Here is a 22058-nt window from a genome sequence, read left to right as displayed (position 1 = left end):
CAAAAAACTTCATAAACTTTCAACATTATAAATTTTATGGAAAAAATATTATAACTCATAATTATGCAACTAAAAGTTTTATAAAAATTCATATATGCCATTTTATAGCATTTTTAGCTATTTTTTATTTTTTAAAAATAGAATAAAATATACATAAATGAAAAAAACCATTTAGAGTTGAAAATTAGATTCAAAGATATTTTATAAAAATTATAAATTGAGAAAATATTCATGTCACACAATTTATTTTTGGTAAATGAGATAAGACGCTTAGTTGACAATACGAGTCGAAATTGCGCTTTTTAAGATTGTCATTTGCAGTCCGCCAACCAATGTATGTCAGTTTGCCTATACATTACTCATCAATATTTCCTTGCTTCCACTTCACTCATATTTTATCTCACCCTTTTGCCAAAGTAGCTTTTCCCCCTCTTGTGCACATGAACTGGGCCTTATATGTTGTTTAATTCAATCTTTAAGTAAAAGGATTAATGGGATAGATCATTGAATAGTACTTCCTCTCTCGACTGTGAATGAAATGACCACCATGATAGAAGGATTTAGAATCGTGTTTGGGTGACATATAGAGAGATGATAGCGATCAAATGAGGGCGTAAGAATGATGGAGAAGATGATAGAAATGGTGATTGAGAAGGCAATAGATGACGACTTTGATGATGATGGCCGATAACAATGCTACTGGTGATTGACCTTATGATGGTGGGAATTGGGTCATTAATATATGAGGATAATTAGGAGGATGATATGCATTTGTGATTAATCAGAAAATGTCCGATGATCATATGGAGCATATCGCCTCTTTGCTACAAGGAAGAATGCCTCGCTACTCTTCCATATTTGTTAAAATGACAAGGTTAATGCATCCTCCTACTTCCATCTTTGCTTAAGACATAATCTCATTAGGCATGGGAGTCGGGATAGTCAAAGGCCCATGGTAATGTATTGTCTACCATTGATAGGGTATAAGGTTTGTCTTTGAAGTCTGGACTCTGCACTTTTCTTTATATATCATTGAGATTCGAGCTAGGCTCCCTAAGTCTCTCTTTTTCTGGTTTAAAGTTGAAACGTTTCATCATCACCTCAAAGGACCAAGATGCCTGATACCAAGATGGCTTGTGGCGAGGGGAGTCTTCAACTGCAACATCAAGAAAAAGAACTAAGATTGTGAGAATCTGCAACACGCAAGCATCAAAAGCACAAATGGCAGTCGGTGGCCACCCGTGATCTCTCTTTCTCTCTATCTGGAAACTAGATCTAAGAGGAATTCACTGATGCGTGCTCTCTGTCATGCAAGCCTCTCTGTCTTCTACTCTTCTATCCCTGAATTGTCGTGCTCCTCCTAGCATTATAACTCCACTCTCTCTAGGATGATTGAAAGGTTTCCATGTGTCTATTTGTTATGCTACCATAATGTCGCAGGGAGGCGGACACACATGAGGAATCCATGGCTATAATAGATCACAATGCTCTCTCTCTCTCTCTCTCTCTCTCTCTCTATTGTGATAGCCTTCCTCCATGCATTGATCAATTGGCACCTCCTCTCCAAGAATCCCACACCTCCTTCTTTCTCAACGGCCTCCCTATCATGATTTCTTCTTCCTTTTTTAAATGTCCTTATTTAAAATAAATTACCCTCTAAAGTTCTACTCTTCCCAAAGAAGATGGTGCCCCCTTCTTGCATTGAATGGTTTTGTGTCGATGACAATGTTGAGTCATGAATTACAATTGACCCTCTCTATTCTGCCTCAACTAATTCCTTGATCTCTCTCTCTCAAACGGTTGCCATCAAAATGACGAGGAACATGAAGAGGCTGATGATGAAGGAAAAATGGCAACATGAAAAATTCGAGATTATTCTCTCTCTCTCTTCCATATAATGGCCCCCTGTTTGGCCTTCATAAGAGTTTCCATCTTTGAGTACCCATTCCCCATGATCCAAATTTCCAAGAGCCCAAGTTTCACAATATTGGCTCATGCTCTCTTTGAAATAATATGTATCCACACCATGTCTTTTATTATCAAACTAATCACCTTGATACATATCACCATTCACATATGTATAAATCCCATAGCCCTTTTTTTTACCATCTTTCCAAGATCCATCATATAAGCTATTGTTAGGATATTTTTGTACTCCAAGACCTTCCTTAAGATTGCTACTATATTGTCCATCATAAACTACCCCATTTGCAAACTTGTAGACACCATGCCCTTGCTTCTTTCCCATGTCATATGTACTTTCAAATGTGTCTCCATTTGTGTAGTTAGCAACTCCATGCCCATGTGGTATGTGATCAATAAGCTCACCACTCCAAATCTATTGTAACAATCATGCATTAGCTTTAGAAAAATAATCCAGATAGATCATTGCTTGAAAACATTTCCTCTAAAGAAAATTGTCTTTAAAAAAACATGGCATGTTCTCCTTCTTCCTCTTGACATCATGCAATGACCTCATCCTTTTTATAATTTTCAATCTTTCCTCCAATTCATTTCCTTTCCCCCACCCTCTAAACCTTAGAATGGACGACTTTAAGGAATTTTACATCTAATGGTACAATCACGCATTGTTAACCAAATCACATATAGTCATTAGATTTATATATAGTTGTGGGTAGACTAGGTGTGATATATTCGTAGAGGGTTCATGCATCAAACCCTTAAAAGAATAAGGGTGTGTCAAATTATCCTCCCAATGAGCTCATAGAATGTAACACTTTGGCTTGGTGGCCAAGGAAAATATACTTTGGTTAAGGAGATATCATGTGCTTTGCATTGCAGGTTCCTAGATCTGCCTCTTTTCACTACATCAAAATCAAATTTGGTATTGGAAAGAGGGAAATCAAGGGAGAGAATACAAGATCTTATCTTCTCTAGATGATAATGATTCCCTATGGGAAAATTTTAGATTGGTCATGGTTGGGATTCACTAAGGAAATTTATCAGATTTTGTCTATAGCACCACCTTCCTCTCATACAAAAACTTCCTTGTATCGATTTGACTACGAAGACAAGGGCTCCAAAAATAGCAACAACAAACACCGCATCTGCATTAAATCAATGTAAAAAGTTTGTAACAATGTGCCAATTGTGTACAATTTTGCTAATTTTTTTTGAAATATTAGGCATTGTTTCTAGGTGTTGTCATTTTGCCCTACTTAATTGCGAAGTGTCCTCACGAGCACATATACATCACAAGCATCCAGCATCATGAACATAGCTACCATGAGCACTGCACAGCTACCCCGAGCATTGCTACGCAATCTCAAAAGAAAAAATATACTCTCCTTCACTGAATTGTGAAGCATCCTCACGAGCACAACTACAAGAGCTGCAAAACTACACATAGAAAACTAGTAGACACTGAAAAGATAGGAAAATATTTAGTGGTGTCATATTATTAAGCAAGCAAGACAAATGTTTTAATTATGTTGTGTAAAAACTTATGCATACTAAAATTCCCCTAGCTCACTCTCCCCAATAAAGTGCATAACACAGCTTCATCCAGCGCATAGAATGTACCAACTAGGAAGCTTTCTAGAGCCGCTAAACAACAATAATCCCTCTAGGCAAGAAAACACCACACTACTATCCCACTGGGAATATTGCTTCTGAAATAGCGTCACTGATAACGTCCATGTCTAACAAAGGACCCAAACAAAGAAAACTAATATTATGACACCAAATAGGGCTGTCTTAAAAACATTGCTTGAAAACATTTCCTCTAAAGAAGATTGTCTTAAAAAAAACATGACATGTTCCCCTTCTTCCTGTTAACATCATGCAACAACCTCATTCTTTTTCTAATTTTCAAAAATTTCTCCAATTCATTTCCTTTCCCCCTCCATCTAAACCTTAGAATGGATGTCGTTAAGGACTTTGACATCTAATGGTACAATCCCACATTGTTGACCACCAAATCACATAGAGTCATTAGATTTATATATAGTTGTGGGCAGACTAGGTGCGAGATATTCGTAGAGGGTTCATGCATCAAACCCTTGAAAGAATAAGGGTGTGTCAAATGATCCTCACAATGAGCTCATAGAGTGTAACACTTTGGCTTGGTGGCTTGGGAAAAGATACTTTGGTTAAGGAGATATCATGTGCCTTGCATTATGGGTTACGAGGGGCATGCAAGTGTCACCACAAAGCTCCTAGACCTACCTCTTTTCACTAAATCAAAATCAAATTTGGTATTGGAAAGAGGTGAGAGCAAAGTTTTGATGCCGAGAAGTGCTTAAAAATAGCCAAAAATTACGAATATCAAGGGAAAAATATTCAACGTCGAAGGCTGCGGCTCCAGCTAGGACGATTTTAAGCACCAAGTGAAATACGACTCTTAAAAGGCGCCCGAGCGACACTTGTTAATTTTTGATAAATTTTCAGACTGACGTGCGGGTTGTCAAGAGTTACCGGCCAATGTGGGATGTCAAGCCGGATGCCCAAGATTTTTCAGAGCTCGAATCGGAGCCAGGACGAAAAAATGACCACAAAATGGGCAAGATATGAAAAGGTGGACACTTGGGAGGTCAAAATTGGGCATGCCTTTTGAGTTTGGACCACCCCCCCAAAATTTTATGCACCTTATGAAGCAAAAAAACGTGGAGAGAGAATGAGGGATGAAGAAAAAACGTGAAGCAACATGGAGAGAGTATGCAGGCTGAAAGCAACCCATACAACTGATCATAGGGCTAATCTTCTCCTTTCTTGCTGGTCTTATCGCCTGTCTTCGCCAATGAAATGGCTGTGGAAATGAAGAGATGGAAATCTAGTCTTTCTCTCTCCTCCCTCTCTCTCCCTTAAAGGGGTTGTTCTTGTGTGGAAGAAGACAATGAAGAATAATGGAGGAAAGCTTGTCCGGATGAGACCGAATTGCTTCCGGGTGGATGAAGACATGAAGAGTGTTGATTTTGAAGATGCTGGACATTGAATGAGGGTTGACACGCAGTCCCATAGCAAAACCGAGATCCCAAGTCACAAAGCCTAAGCAGTAATTCAATTTTTATGAAGAAAAAATGAGTTTTTATGCTATTTGGTTGATGAAATATTGTTCCCATGGGCTGATTATGCATTATGTTGTTGTTTGCTATGAGTTTGATTAGTTTATGCTCAGAAAATCAGAAAATCATAAGTGTTATGGTTGAAATTAATGGTATAGAACCCGTAAAACACGCGTTTAAGAGGCAAAATGGAATTTTTTTACAAAATAAAGGGAAAACATGAGATATAACATCAATAAAACCTGAAATTTTACTATCAAAGAACCTAAGGGCCACAGCCCATAATCAATCTTAATTTCTAGTCATTTTTATTGAAGAAAATAGAGAAAAATACCAAAAATGGTGGAAAATGGGTTTTAAATGGGAGAAAATTAGAAAACGATAAAAGGAAAATTCCAGAAAACCACATAAGTGTTTGTGCAATGTATAATGAAGGTAGAGCACGAGGTTAGCCTCGGTTTACCCTCATTTCTATGTTTTTGTCCATATTTATTGCTTTCTCTACAAAGAAATACACATAAAACGACTCTTATACCTATCAACGATTGCAAAACATTAAACGGTAGGGTGAGAGGGGAGTTCGAGTGTCAAAGTACAATCTTAAATTTGATTTATGTGTTGCATCATGGCTATAGGACGTTGTTTTAAAATAAAGGAAAAGGCAGCATGAGCGTAAGGCTCGGTGTCTCTCCTCGTTTCAATACATAAACGTTAGTATGGAAATCATGAAAAGATTGGTTGTGCACGATGCACAATACTGATTTTCTATTGTTTGTGCACTAAACCATTCACATTATGCACTATGCATGGTTCATGGTATCGAAGGAAAATCTCCTAGACTGTATAGCAATTGTTTTCTTAGGACTTTGACCCACGATTGAGAGTGTGAGGTTATCCCTTGCCGTAGGATAGAGGGTCGGTTTCCTAAGGGACTGAGAAGTGAGGAAGCATGGTATATCTCCTGGAAATACGAGAAATATAAAAGAGAGGAGTTTGTGCTTGTTTGTGTTATATGTTTAGTAGCGCATCAAAGGGCCAATCCCTGAGATGTAGGAGAGCTGCAGTGGAGCTCCGACTATTAGTCGACTATTAGTCGGTGGAGTGCCTCCTATGTGTGTGTGACGAGGTGTTATGCCTAAGTACTTTGGGATCTCCCTCTGAGGAGTTTTAGGGAAATGTTGGACTATGAACTATAAACGCATGAATTAAGCTTTAGGGCAGTTTGTCCTTCAGCCTTAGATTGATGCTCCTAGTCCGCGAGGCCGTGAGGGTGTTTGTGTGTCATGAGCATGAGGTCCGACTAGTGCTATAGCCAGTGCCAGCCCATTTTAGGTCCCGTCAAGAGGGGAATCAAGTGAGAGAAGACAAGATCTTATCTTCGTTAGATGATAATGATTCCCTATGGGAAAATTTTAGATTGGTCATGGTTGGGATTCACTAAGGAAATGTATCAGATTTTGTCTATAGCACCACCTTCCTCCCATACAAAAACTTCCTTGTATATCGACATCTCCTGGCCAGAGATTGTAGAGACACAGTCTCCAAAAACAACAACAACGAACACCGCATCTACATTAAATTAATGTAAAAAGTTGATAACAATGTGCCAATTGTGTACAATTTTGCTTAAAAAATTTGCAATATTAGGCATTGTTTCTAGGTGTTGTCAGAATAGGACCCTTAGAGAATATCTCATCTAGTGGAAGGATTATCCTGAAGAGGATGCCACTTGGATCGATGAGGTAACCCTTATGAAAGAATACCCCCAGTTTCTGTTGAGATGAGGACATCTCAATTTCTCTAAGGAGGGAAGAATATAATATCCCCATTATTTAGTTTATTTTAATGTGCTTATACATTCCAAAGATATTGATTTATGTTGCACATTTATAAAAAAACTAGCTCTAATTATGAAACTGACTCTCATTATGAAGATAATTATTATTTTTAATGAGGTATTATATGCCAATTCATGGAAGAAAGACTTGGGAGACTCTCCCGAGACTAGCTTATTAAAACTATGTTTGTAGTATAAAACAACAAAAAGAACTAGCCTAGTGGATAGTCACTTGGCAGTTAAGTGCACTTGGGTGACGACACTGCCAGGATGGGTGACCTCTCTAAAAGATTTTCCTACAAGCTAGTGAGAGCTTCTCGCGCGTAGCAAATGGTGCCAATGAAGCCTCTATAGCCTGTTGCTAAGCATGCCAAGGCCAAGATGCCAAGGTCTATGCCTTGGTCACCGCCTTAGTCACCACCTTAGTCGAAAGCCTTGGAGTGATGGCTGCCCAACGATGCACCATGCGGTGCTCACCCATAGATTCTTAAATTTTTATCTTCACGCTACAAAATGGAGCTCCCTCTCTAACGTCATCAATGATGTCATCAAAAACGCTAAAGAAATCGTTCTCTCTGTCATCGATGATATCATCGAAAAATGCTAAAATAACAAGTGTCCCCTCTTTTACCCCCCTCTCCCTATAAAACTATAAATTGAGGGGTTGGGGATGACCAGGAAGAGGGACAAGAGAAATCTTGACGAGGATGAGATGGTGATCGAGAAGGAGTAGACTCTATTTCGTGAGATGAAGAGACATCATTCCATTCAACCCAAGGAAGGGGATACAGTGAAGGTCTCTCATCCTCTTCTACTCTAATTCGAGAAGAGAAGATACTGAAGAACTTTATCATATTCTATCAATCCAGTTAGAAGTCATACCTCTACTCTCATTCTTATTCCGTCTACTAGAGAGAGAGAGAAGTATTGCTCTCCATGAGGTAAGAAGAACCATCTATGAGGCCTACATCATACCTTGATATTCTGATGGAGTTTGGATCACCGAGAATTGGTGATTCGGACTCTTCTTGTGAAGAGTGGCGTGAACCGTTGCCCTTTCAATGTCAACATTCATAGATGGATCTTCTTCATTGTCCAACTCCTTGATGGAAACATTGGAGGTTCTCCCTCTGGCCATAAGGTGGTTCCTTGGCCATGAGCGGCTCTATTTTGACCTTGGAATTTCCCTTGGCGATGCCCTCTACCCTGCTTGGGACACTCCCTCTTGAAGTGTCTGGGCTCGTTGCAATGGAAGCAACGTGGGTTGTGATTATTGGTTTGTGTTGGAACAAAGTTGTTGACAGCATTGACTCTAGCTTTCTTTCTTTGGACCTAATTCTGGCCCTATGCTCTCTTAGATTGAGCCTTAGACATGCCCTTATTTTGATCCTTGTAAGGCCAAATCCTGTTGTTCCTTGGTTTGGTCTGCACCTCCTGTATTATTGGAGCAGCTTGAATGAGTGTGTCTTGTAGGTCCATTGGGCGCATTGATTCCAATCGAGTGTTTATGGGTAGATTCAATCTAATACAGAATTTTGGCACCTACTATGTCATATCCATTGAAGGTGCATACTTTAGGAGAGAGACGAACTTCGAATAATACGAACTTCGAATAATATGCTTCAAGGGATAATCCTAGCTGCTTCAAGTCATAGAATTCATTCATCTTTTGTGTGTGGTAGGCAGGTGGCAGATACCTCCCTCGCACAGCTTCCTTAAGCTTATCCCAAGTGACTATCCCCTCCGAGATTGCTTGGTCTCTGCACCATTGTTTCCACCAAAGTCTCGCTTCGCCTATTAGCTTAAGTTTGTCGAGCATGGCTTGGTTAGCAGGTGCAGTTCTTGCTACCTCAAAATAGTCCTCCATGGACTCAATCTAAATCTCGACATCAGCTTGAGCAGTCCTTTCCTTGCCATCAAAATCGGGTGGCTTAATTTGTTTGAGAAGGAATTTCTTCTCTTGAGCCGCAGCTGGACTTAGTGCAAGAGTCAGATTCGGAACCTGTGTTTGGGGTTGTGTCTGAACAATAAGATTCTTTACGTCAACATCTTATCATACGTTCTCATATTACGTTAATATGACTAGCACAGCTTTTTAGCTAAGTGATTTAATCACTTAACACCTTAGTTAACATTTATGATCAAGATAGATAATTGTAAAAAGTCTTATTTTTTCATGAAGGAATAACCCTTTGAGTACATTTATTTTGGATAAGTAGGAGAGGCTGATTGATTCATCATTTTGGGGAAAATAGGATTGTGTTACAATCGGCTACAGGGATGGAATAATAATATGGAGTAGGGTCATGGATTTTCAAGAAATGGTAAGTCATAGGAAGCTTGGGGTATCCCTTCCTTTGATACCCATTCTTCTCATAGCGCCCTAACACTTTGATTCTGTCGGCAGATATCACTTGGGTCACTTCTTCATAGATATACTTGTTCTGCTTGATTTGCCGACTGCTAAGTTGCGTTTACGCGAGCTTTGACAAAGATGAACAGCTTCACGATCTTTAAATCCTCCATCCACTTGATTCTCTTCAAGTTAGTCTAAAGGTATGTGAGTCGGTGGGCTGCTATGTAGTATATTCATGATTCTCCCGTCCATCTCCGCTCCTCATACAAGGGCGAAGGATTATAGATGCGGTCCAAAATATTCATCATGCCAAGCCTCTAACGATAATTTGAAGCATGCATTGCAGTCATGAACATGACCTGGAACACCAAGAACTTGCTCCATGCTTCGTGATTCTGCAACCCAACATCCATAAGTGAGTAAAGAAATGTTTTCAATAGAAAACACTACTCTATTCTACTCACCCCCTGTTTATCCCCTTATCCCCTTTATTTCCTTCCATTGAGTTTCCTTATAATCTTTAGATCTCGTTGGTTCTCTCTGATACCAACTGTAACGTGTCCGCTTGTCCACTTGTGGGACACGTCTTAGCAGCCCATCGGGAAGAGAGTCTAGAAAGTGCCACCTGGCACTCGCAAGGAATGTCATAGGGTTTGCGATCTAGGTCTTCCCGAGTCTGCTCCGAAGCGGAAGTATCCGGCCATTCCCACTTAGGACCCTGACCTGAAGTCAGGGTTTTTTTCTATCAGCCAAGTCTCTAGGAAGTAGCTAGCATTGAGCTCTAGATGAACCACTTTGTATAGGAACAACAGGGTTGAAGCGGATTTATGCTGCACTTGATTCATGGAGAATGGGAAACGAGAAGAATGCGAAGCTCAACTTTATGCCCATAAGTCATAGTCACATTCCGCTCCCCTAAAACATCATAAATCGGGATTCTAACTCTACTAACTCTAGGTCTTCATAGTGTCGTTATCACTCCTTTTGAGAAAAGTTCCCAGCTAACCGGGACCACCCTTCTGTAGGACGGACCCAAGTCACGTCCACCACACTTTCCTCGGGTTGCTTAGTTTATCTAATTACCTACAACATTATGTTTGACATGCAAAAGCAGCTTCCTTAATTAACCAATTTAAACACAGATTCCTTCACGTAACTTAGGCACTGACATAAAAAAACAATGTGAAGTAAGTTCCTTTTTCAAATATTTAATCTTTATTTATCATAATCTTGGAATACATCAAGTATCTTGCTCGAAGGCTATCCCACCAATTATCAGGAATGCTACTCCAAGTTTCACCCGTAGACTAGTACACGGGCCTCGAGATCCCATCTCGAGTCACATCAGCCTCTTGTGTGAGATCCGAAGGTAAGGAATTTATAGCCAGAGCCTCCCCTGGCACCCAAGCGTCCTCCCAATCCAAGCAGCACCCACAGAGAGATCTCTTGTGGCGGGTTCGGACCACATACCCAGTGCGGCTAACAACCCCCTTGGATAGGGCCAAGTAGGCAATCGGAGGTAACTGAACCTGCCTCTCCCTCCAGCCTTTTAACCTAAAGCATTAAGTGTTTTGCCTTGAATTAGTTCCTTGAGCAAAGAAGTTCAAACAATGTACCTAAGTGTACAATCACAATCATTTCAGTGGTCGTTCGTATGACCAACTGCTAAGGTGTGATTCCTTCTTCCTAAATGCTCCCAGCATTCGATCCTGGGTCGTTCACGACTTGGCGAGATTCCAAGGGCTTGACAAACTAGGTTGCTTGTTTACCCTTTTTCCTTGGGTTAGGGTTTATACCCTACCGACCCCAATTATCATTACCTTAGGTCCTCTTGTACTATAGTCAAATAGATCTTGGTGGACAACCCCATCCTTGGTTGGTCAATTTGCTTCTTGACAATTCCCAATTTCCCTAGGTTTCACAAATCAGCCCCCAAGAGAGAGTTGTAGTAGGGCGACTACTCGACACTTAAAGAATCTATCTTGTAATTAGATATTGCCTTCCTTGGCCTAAGATGTAGTAGTAGCATCTTATGATTTAGTTGGAATAGCATATAACCTTGCAGACTTGTTGCACGAGATAGATAGCAGTACCTATCTTGAGGAATTACATCTCTTGTCATATGACAGTCTTTGATTTAAGAATACCTTTGATCAAGGTATAGGATTTGGGAGTTCCGTGGACCCCAATCCAAAACCCTAGTTCCGCTAGGCTGAAGATTGATTTGGCTCTAGGATTTCTTATGAGATCTTAACGTTTGGTCCTTCGATCTTTAAGATGAGAACCCTAAGATCACGTCCTTTTCCCTTATGGACCACTTGTCCCTAGTAAGGTTGATTAATCAAAAAATCTGATGATTGTCTGGAATTATCCTCTCCAAATGTCCAAGGCCTAGGCCTTGATCGATAATCCAACCTAGAGTTTAACCTACATGCAAGATGCGACTAGAACATTATTGCATAAGTGCGTCTTTTAACACATGAACCATATATTCAAAAGTGCAACAACCTTTCATCATGATGGTGTGAGAAATATAAGTACCTTGACATGCAATTTAAAACTTTTTCAAACATTCCTATGATCTTTTTAAAACAAAGCACTCTAATAATGCAATTAAGTTTTCCCTATGCAAATTTATACTTAATGCACCCATATCATGTGGAAATGAAAAATGTGAATTTGATGGAACCTGAACATTCGCAAGAGGGGTATTATCGATTCTTGTGCTTTGGGTGGGGACTCCTACATGTGCTCCTCTTACTCCCGCGCGTGCTCCTCTTGTGTGGCGCTTTGGGTCCATCACAGTTGGGATTTGGGAATAAGTCGTGGAGGGTGTGCTGAAATTTTCTACAAGTTGGCACTCCTTCCTTCCCGCAAGGGAACTCCCTTCACAAACAATTTTTGTCATTCATGCGATCCACGGGTGAAGCACCCTTAAGAAGCTTTTAGTGGAAGCTTCTTTAGTTTCTTACTTTCTATCAGTTGGACCTGACAGCACCTCCTCCTCCTCAATCGTGCTGGGAATGATGAAGAAGACAGAAACGTTGATGACAGAGGTGTGGGGGTGACAGTCCGACAGCCTGGTGGCGTGATAGGCAGGGCAGGGGTGGCATTGAAGACCATGAACGTCTGAGGGGGGAGGGGGGGACTCCCCTTATATAGTGAGGAGGGGGTGGTTCATGGGGGGGAGACAGCCAATTGACAGCGGGGTACCACCCCTACCCCTGGGGGGTGCATGCCCCCTCTTCCACTCTTACTCCCTCTCTCTCTCTCTCTCTCTCCCCGATACGCTGTCGGCAGGGGGAGAGAGGGAGGTAAAAAATTTTGAACTTAATTAATTTTTTTAAAAATATAGATTTTTAAAATTTTGAAAAGGGGGGGGGGGGGGGTTCTTATGGGAGAGGCATGGGAAATGTTACACCACATGAAACCTTATCTCGCATGATGGAGTCTTCCATCATAGCTGAAAGTTTGCATACACCTAGTACATCTCAAAAGTTGGAGATGAGTTCTTATAGAGTTAGATAAGATTAGCTCTATGATCAACCAAGAGATAGGACTAATCAAAGAAGACCTACCTTTACCCATGACCAATATTCAAAGCTAGAGGGTGACAAGAAGAATCACAAGTATCTCTCACCCTCTGAGATATAAAAGTAAAAAGAGGAAGGAAGGTGCTTTGTTTGTGGTGAGTTAGGGCATATGAAGCCTGATTGTCCTCACAAAACGAAGGAAGAAAATGTGGTTAAAGATCCTCCTCCATCATCCTTGAATAGAATTCTCTTTGATACTCTTAAAGGGTTGGGGGACCCTCAACAATCAACGAGTTTTGATACTCTTTGATATAGGTTCCATAGATAATTTTGTGTCAATGGATACTGTTGAAAGGCTAAAAATTCCAGCGGATCAATTGGGAACACCAATTGGATCAGATTCAACATTTGAAGGACTTACAACCAATTCTACTCCTATCTAAGGGAAGTTGAATCTTAGAATTGGGGATTACCGTGACCAAGAATCTTTCCTACTAGCACCCATTGGTAAGTGTGATGTTATCTTAGGCATGCCTTGGAATTACAAGATTAGACGTCTTCCCAATTTTTTTAAGAAGACCCTTGCATTTCAATTCAAGGGTTGGAACATAGTACGCATTGCTTATGCTAGAGATTGGCCTGTGCCAATGGTTAGTCATGTTAGCATCTCTAAAGAAACGAAGAAAGCTATTTTTGCATACATGATTTTTGTGAGAGAGTCAAAAGAAGCTAATGATTCAAGGGCACTTGATGCCTCTAATGAACACACAATACCAACTAATGCTTCTAAGTTTCAGACTTTAAAAGAACCCCTCTCTTTAATTGATCGAGCCAGATATGATTTTGTTAAACAATATGAAGATTGTTTTAGTGATTCACTCCCAGGAGAGTTACCTCCTAAGCACCCAAAAGATCACACAATTGATCTTATCCCAGAAAGTTCACCACCTAACAAAGTGCCTTACCGAGTAAGTGCAAGTCAGCAAGAGGAGATCCTAAAACAAGTAAACAAATTGTTGGAAAAAGGGTTAGTTCAACCTAGCTCTTCTCCATACTGCTCTTTAGTCTTACTTGTTCAAAAGAAAGATTGTTCTTTCCGTATGTGCATAGACTACAGATCTTTGAACAAGATCACAATCAAGAATCATTTTCCTATCCCAAGGATAGATGATATCTTGGATGAGTTGCAAGGGCTAATATCTTTAGTCGCATTGATCTCAAGAGCAGCTATCACCAAATATGGATAGCACTTGAAGATGTTCCCAAGACAACTTTTCGTACAACATTTGGACTGTACAATTTTCTAGTCATGCCACTTGGTTTGACTAATGCACCCGCCACATTCAACTGAATGATGGAGAGACCTCACTAAAATTTCACTGGTGTCTTCTTTGATGACATTCTAATATTTTCACGGTTTGAAGAAGAGCATAGAAAACATCTATCTACTATTTTTCAAGAGCTTTGTAAGCATAGACTACAAGTCAATGACAAGAAGAGTGAATTCTTCCTTTCGAAAGTTCATTACTTGGGCCATATTGTTTCTCACAATTTGGTGAGAATGGATCCTGAGAAGATTTGAGCCATTATTGAATGACCTACACCTACTTATTTACATGAAGTTAGAAGTTTCTTGGGCCTATGTTCATACTACACGAGGTTCATATGAGATTTTGCATATGTTGCATCTCTTCTACATGACCTTACTAAGAAGGGAATGCCTTTTTGCTAGGGATCAAGGCAACTACAAGCCTTTGAAAGAATTAAGTTTCTTGTGACTCAAGAACCAGTTCTCATAGTTCCGAATCTTCAAAAACCTTTTGAAGTTCACTAGAATGCTTTTGGGGATTGCATTGGAGCTGTGCTTAACCAAGAGCATCATGTAGTAGCATTTGAGAGCCGACGCCTCAAGGATCATGAGCTATATGCTCCAGTATATGAGAAAGAGCTTATGGCAGTGGTAGATGCTCTTCAAGTATGGAAACACTACTTGGTGCAGATTTTGTTATTAAAACAGATTGCCAAAGTCTAAGATACTTTCTCACTCAGAAGAAGCTCTCAGAGAAACAAATGCGCTGGGCAAATTTCTTATCTATGTTTCATTTTCAAATCCTTCATACATCTAGAACTAAAAATGTGGTAGCAGATGCTCTATCACAGTGACCTCGAGTGAATCAATCACAACTGTTTACCATAACGAGTTCATGGATTTACCCAAAATGTATGCAATTGATTCCGACTTCTCAACCATATGGGATCAACTTAACTCAAGTCAGTCAATTACACCTTACTCAATTTGAGATGGTTATTTGTATCATCATCAAGAAATTTGTATAGTATTACCATTACGACACAAAGTAATGGATGAAGCACATGCATCTCCATATGCTGGACATAGGGGTATTCTACCCACTACTCAAGCATTGGAAAGATATTTCTTTTGGCCCACTCTTAGAGCTGACATTAAAAGATATGTTCACGAGTGCAAGATATGCCAAAAAGTAAAGTATGGCATGCATAAACCACCTGGTCTACTAAAGCCATTACCTATTCCCAATGAGCCTTGGGAAAGTATAGCCATGGACTTTATCATGGAGCTTCCTCGCACACAAGTAAGCAACGATGCAATCTAGACTATCATTGATAGATTCAGTAAGCAAGCTCACTTTATACTTGTGTGAAAGACAATCAAAGCCGATCATATGGCTAAGCTATTCATTGCTCATATTTTCAAAAATCATGGCATGCCTAAGTCCATTATAAGTGATCGAGATCCCCACATGACTAGCCTCTTTTCGCAAGCTATCTTCGAGCATCTCGGGACAAAGTTAAAGTTTTCATCCTCTTATCATCCTCAAATGGATGGGTAGAGTGAAAGTGCTAATTCTACTATTCTAGACCTTTTGAAATCCTATGTCTTTGATAATCAAAGAGAATGGGAAAAGTATTTGCCTTTAGTAGAGTTTTCTTACAATAATATGGTGCACTCTAGTACTGGTAAGGCACCCTTTGAGATCATCTATGGTAAGCCTCATTTACCACCCATCCTTCTTACGAAGGATAAGATCTTTACAGTAGACAAGTTTGTTAGAGACATTGATACAGTTTTCACTCAAGTAAAGGCTGCTATCCAAAGAACACAAGAGAAGCAGAAACGCAAAGTTGATAAGCATTGTCGTAAGTTAGATCTCGATTTGGGACAACATGTTCTTCTTAAGTTTGAGAAGGATCACTTAAAGAAGTAGAAATTTCAAAAGGGTAAAGTGATTAAGCTTTCTAATCGCTATTATGTCCCTTTCAAGATCACATATAAGATAAATGATGTGACTTTTTGTTTGGATCTACCAAGTCATTAGAACATTCATTATGCTTTCCATATAAGTTTGCTATGTCCCTATATTGGAGAACCTCCAATGAAACCAATCAAGGAAGATTTACCTGACATAGAAGATAAAAAAGAGTTCCTTGTGCATGAAATAATTTTACACCATCAGGACAATACTCTAAGGTCAGATAAGGTATTACATTGGTTAAGTTTAAGAATTATCCCCCATTGGACGCTCATTTTATGATTAAGAGAGAACTACAAGAATTTCCATATCTTCTTAAGGACTATGTATCCCCTTTATAGTTGAGGTCAATTGTTTAGAAACCAAAGGGATGTTACTAAATTGATTGCTTATTACGCATTCTCTATCAAATTCATGTCAATAAATTAATGACTCACTTTTCTTTAAGTGTTGATGATGATCTAGCATGGCCATGAGACCATTTAGAGACCAATATTCCTAGTGCATCACTTAATCGGGTGATCTGAGCACTGTGATGGGGTATCTGGTATAGGCAGTACAAGTTATGAAAGGGAAAAGAAGTGTCTTCCAAGTGTAAGAGTGTACACAAGAACCAAGGAGTTACACATAAATGAAGATGGATTAAGTTCTAAGAAGAGGATGTGCATTAGCATTGTGTATATGTATTAATGTGTGCATTTGGGGACACCTCGGAACCTTTACTTGTGTGTAATGAGCATTGCATTCATTTGGGGTCATCCTCTCCCTTACAAGTCAAGGTTTAAGGTCTTTTCTTTCATTAAGAAAGGCAAGAGAGGTAATTCTCTCACTAAGAAAGACAAGAGATGTGATCCTTTGGAAGCGAGGAGAGAAGTGATTTTCTCTTTCTAAGGTCTAAAAAGACACAAGCTTTTGTGTGAAAGTCAATCTTTAGGTTGAGGCCCAAGGTAATTTAATGAACTCTCCTTAAGGTGTGATGGAACCTAAAACGGGCCGGCACTGGCTCATGCACTAGCCGGACCTCTATCATGCGCTCAATAACCCCACGGCCTCACGGCCAGGAGCGTGGATGACACATACATCATCTAACCCAATTAACACTCCTCAGAGGGAGTCCCTAGCACATTGCCAAATAGCACAAAGTACAAACATAGGAGGTCCTCCCATGGCTGACTGCTGTTACCTCACTGCGACTCTCCTACACCTTGGGGATTGGCCCCTCGATGCGTCGCTAAACATATATAACATACAAACACAAACTTCTCTCTTTTATGATTCGCGTATTTCGAGGAGATATACCATGCTTCCTCACTTTACTTTCCCCTTAGACCCAACGCCTAGCCTACAACTTGGACAACCTTACTCACTCAACGTTGGTCATGTTTCTAGAAAACAATTGCTATGCATCCAGGAGGTATTGTTTGATACCTTTTAAATTTCTTTATGATTAATGCAAATTGTGAATGTCCATGTGCTCAAACAATTAAGGAAATCAGCATCGTGCTCAGTGCAAAAGCATTCTTTCAATGAGTTTAACTATTGCCCATATGCGGCGTTGCATGAACCTAGCACTAAGAAACCCTCGTGCTACTAGGTCCTTAATTTTTAAATATCGACCAACCTAAATGGTATGCATAAAAACCAGCAAGCTTTTCATCATTTCATTCAGCATTTACATATTTTTTATACACTCTACCCCCTCACTCATTTAGGTTGTGCATGGTGCATAGGTTTAGGGTTCATTTTCCACATTTTTAGTGTATGAAAAGCAATAAAAACTCACTAAAACATAAAGGTAGGGCTGAACTGAGGCTAAACCTCATACTTCAGACCCCCCATACACCCACAAACATGGTTCTTATTTTTCCTTAATTTTCGGCACTCAAAATCTATTTTTTTCCATTTTTCCCCCATTTTCTCTATTTTTCTTGTATTTTTTACAATATTTAATGACTGAAAATACAAAGTGAGTTATGGGTTGTGGCCCTTAGGTTCATTTGCAGAAAAAACACAAGTTTAGTTGGTGTGTCTTATTGTATTTTCCATTTATATCTCAAAAACACCCAATTTTTCCATATTTCACGTGTTTTACGGGTTTTAAACTATTAATTTCATCAACAACACTTATGATTTTCTAATTTTCTGACTTCAAACAGTTGGAAGACATTGCAAACAACATCATAATACATAATCATCCCATGGGAACAAATACTCATGAAGCAAATTGCATAAAACATCAATTTCCTTTGTAAAAATGAGATTATCGTTCTTTGCGGGTTGCGGGTTTTTATTTGCTGTATCTCGGGACTAATTTCTAGCCAACATTAATGCTCATGACAGTCCACAATCAACAATCTTCCTTCCTCTTACACCACGGAGCAATCCGGTCTTCATTGGACAAGCATCCATCATCCATTCTTCTTCTTCCTCTTCACCACATGAATCTGCCTTTAGGGGAGAGAGAGGGAGGAGAGAGAAAGACTGAAATCAGAATTCTTCACAGAGACCACCATTTCTCAGGCAAGAGGCAGCGATAGAGTCAACATCCACGGGGGATTGAAGCCCCATGATCATTGATGTGGGTTGTATTGAGGCTGAAGATTGCCTCCTCCTCTCCGTAGCGCATTTTTCGGCGCCTGTTGATGGCGCCTTCTTCTCCTTCATCTCACGTTTTTTTTCATGCCCTCTTGTCAAATGGCATAAAATGTTGGGCTCCCAAGAGGCACTTGCCCATTTGGCCACTCTGATGTCCATCTCTTCGCATCTTGACCGGTTTCTTGGCCATTTTCTTGTCCGGACTCGAAATTGAGCTCTGAAAAATCCTCGGCATCCGGCTTTGCATCCCGCATTGGCCAGTAGCTCTTGTCAACCGCATGACTATCTGAAAAATTATGAAAAATCAACAAGTGTTGCTCGGGTGCCTTTAAAGCACTTTGACGCTTAAAATCGTCCTAGATCGAGTCGCCGCCTTCGACATTGAATATTTTTCCCTTGATATTCATAATTTTTAGCTATTTTTAAGCACTTCTCGGCACCAAAATTCCACTTTCATTGGCGACCATGGGATAGGGTGACTCAGCCCGTCGAATCCCACAATAGATCTGCACAAAACAACCAAAGAAAGTATCAAGCTAATACAAAACTGTCAAGATTGTGGGAGAGAAGGAAGGAGTCTCGCTTGAAGCTTTCTTGCTTGCACAATGGGGGAAGACACACAAGGGTGGAGGCTGAAAACAGTTTTTCCTCTTCTTAGTTGTGTAAGCCAAAAGAACTCAAGTACAAAGAAATAGAAGAACCCTATATATGGGTCTCAAACCAAACTCAACTAACTAAGGTGGCATACTAACTGAGCCACGAACTAGAGTAGATAAGGATAGCTATCATGTAGCTATTATTCATGGGCGGTGTACCAACCGCGTCTGCAACTGACAAGTCGGTGACATAAATATACAACGGTCACCCTGGCGTATCACGAGTGGAGCTCGATATCTCAACACTCCCCCTCGAGCTCAATCCCAATTCCTGCACACCAAGCAGGTCTCTGAACTTGCGCAGCTTCTCTGCGCCCAATGCCTTCGTGAATATGTCAGCTACCTGATCCTCTGTGCTGACATAAACTAGATCAATAAGACCTAGTAAAACCCTCTCTCGCACATAGTGATAATGCACCTCAATGTGCTTTGTTCTAGCATGATAGACTGGGTTATTTGCCAAGTGTATACTACTCATGTTGTCACAATAAATGACAACTGGCCCATCTGTAGACTGATGCATATCATAAAGTAGCTTATGCAACCAAGCTACCTCACATGCAGCCATTGCTGCACCCCTGTACTCAGCCTCTGTGCTCGACAAGGCAACTGTAGGCTGTTTCTTGCTGCTCCAAGTGACTGCAGCACTCCCAAAAGAGAATACATATCCACTGGTAGATCGTCTATCAGAAATACTACCAGCCCAATCAGCATCAGTGTATCCATGCAACTGTATCTGAACCCCAGTCTCATAAAATAGTCCATACTGCAATGTGGACTTCACATACCTAAGTATGCGTCTAGCCGCATCCAAATGTGGTTTCCTTGGAGCCTGCATAAACTGACTTACCAATCCAACAGCATAGCTCAAATCTGGCCTGGTAATAGTCATATAAATCAAACTTCCTACTATGCGTCTGTACATAGTAGGGTCTTCTAGAAGCTCACCTGCATCTGTGCTCAGCTTCACATTTTGCTCCAAAGGAACTGAAATAGGCTTACAGCCTGTCATCCCATATTTGGACAGCATGTCCAATCCATACTGCCTCTGCAAGAGCTGTATCCCACTTGGTGATCTAATCACCTCAATGCCCAAGAAATAACGCAGCTCTCCCAAATCCTTCATCTCAAACTTCTGCTTCAATAGCATTTTCACATGAAGGATATCTTCATCACTGTCACCTGTCATAATCAAATCATCAACATAAATGACAAGCAGCATAATACCTTTCTCTGTTTTTCTCACATAAAGTGAGAAATCTGCCTTGGAAATCTGAAAGCCAATAGTGACAAGATACTGTCCTATCTTGTCAGACCATGCTCTAGGTGCTTGCTTCAAGCCATACAAGGCTTTCTTCAACCTGCAAACAAACTCAGGATGAACAGCATGCACATAACCTGGTGGCTGCTCCATATAGACCTCTTCTTGCAAATCACCATGCAAGAAGGCATTCTTTACATCCATCTGATGTAAAGACCATCCCTTTGATGCAGCCATAGCAATGACTGCTCTTACGGTTGCCATCCTTGCAACCGGACTAAATGTTTCTTCATAGTCAATGCCATATGTTTGTGCATACCCCTTGACTACTAATCTTGCCTTGTATCTGTTCACAGAACCATCAGCATTGTGCTTCACCTTATAAACCCACTTACAGCCAATTGCATTCTTACCTTTAGGCAAAGGTACTAACTCCCATGTAGCATTTGCTTCCAAGGCATCCATTTCTTCATCCATGGCTTTCTCCCATTTTTCTTTTCCCATGGCTTGCTCAAAAGATGTGGGTTCTGGTTCCTGTATCACTTTGACCATATATGCATAGTGAATGGCTGTAAATCCATCATATTTCAGCCTATCCACAGGATACCTAGCTCTTGTAGACCTGCGCAAAGTAGGTTCACTCCCAGGTGCTCTCAAAACATCCCTGGTCTTCCTTACTCCAGGTGTAACAATAGAAGGAATACCCAACTCATCATCAATGCTCTGTTCTGAGCCACTGGATTCACCATCCACATAAGAGTGACCTGCATTCACATCAAACATGGGCTGATCAACCTTCTCTTTTCCTTTTCGTGATACCTGCATACCACTATCTGCATTGCTTTGAGAAGATTCTCCTGATCTCAATCTGCCTGTCCATGGCGAAGAATGTGAACCACTGCTAGAGGACGCTCCAGGTCCACTAATATTTTGTGACTGCTGCTGTGAATTCTGTGTAGCATTACCATTTTGTGCATCTTCATCATCAATCACATTTACTGGTTTATACCAGCTACTCATCTCATCAAAAACAACATCTCTGCTCACTGTAAACTTACGAGTAGAAGGGTTATAGCATCTATACCCTTTTTGCTGCAGAGAGTAACCAATAAAGATGCACTTCTCAGCTTTTGGATCCAACTTGGATCTCAGCTCATCTGGCACATGTACATAGGCAATGCAACCAAAAATTTTCAAATGAGAAATATCTGGTTTCCTACCAGTATACCTCTCCTCTGGAGTCATTCCATGTATTGCTGCAGTGGGCGTCCTGTTCATTATGTAGACTGCTGTAGCAACTGCTTCAGCCCAATAAAAATCTGGCAAGTCTTTTTCATTGAGCATGGCACGAGATACCTCTCCAATATGCCTGTTTTTCCTTTCTGCAATTCCATTTTGTTGTGGGGTATAACTGCATGAGTATTGCTGCTTTATGCCATGCTCCTGCAAGAACTTTGCAAACTCATTTGAGAGGTACTCTCCCCCTCCATCTGACCTTAGGCATTT

This window comes from Lygodium microphyllum, chromosome 3, assembly GCF_053477565.2.
Source record: "Lygodium microphyllum isolate KBCC chromosome 3, Lygodium_microphyllum_v1.1.10, whole genome shotgun sequence".
Classification (NCBI taxonomy): Eukaryota; Viridiplantae; Streptophyta; class Polypodiopsida; order Schizaeales; family Lygodiaceae; genus Lygodium; species Lygodium microphyllum.
Note: the sequence above shows the minus strand (reverse complement) of the source record.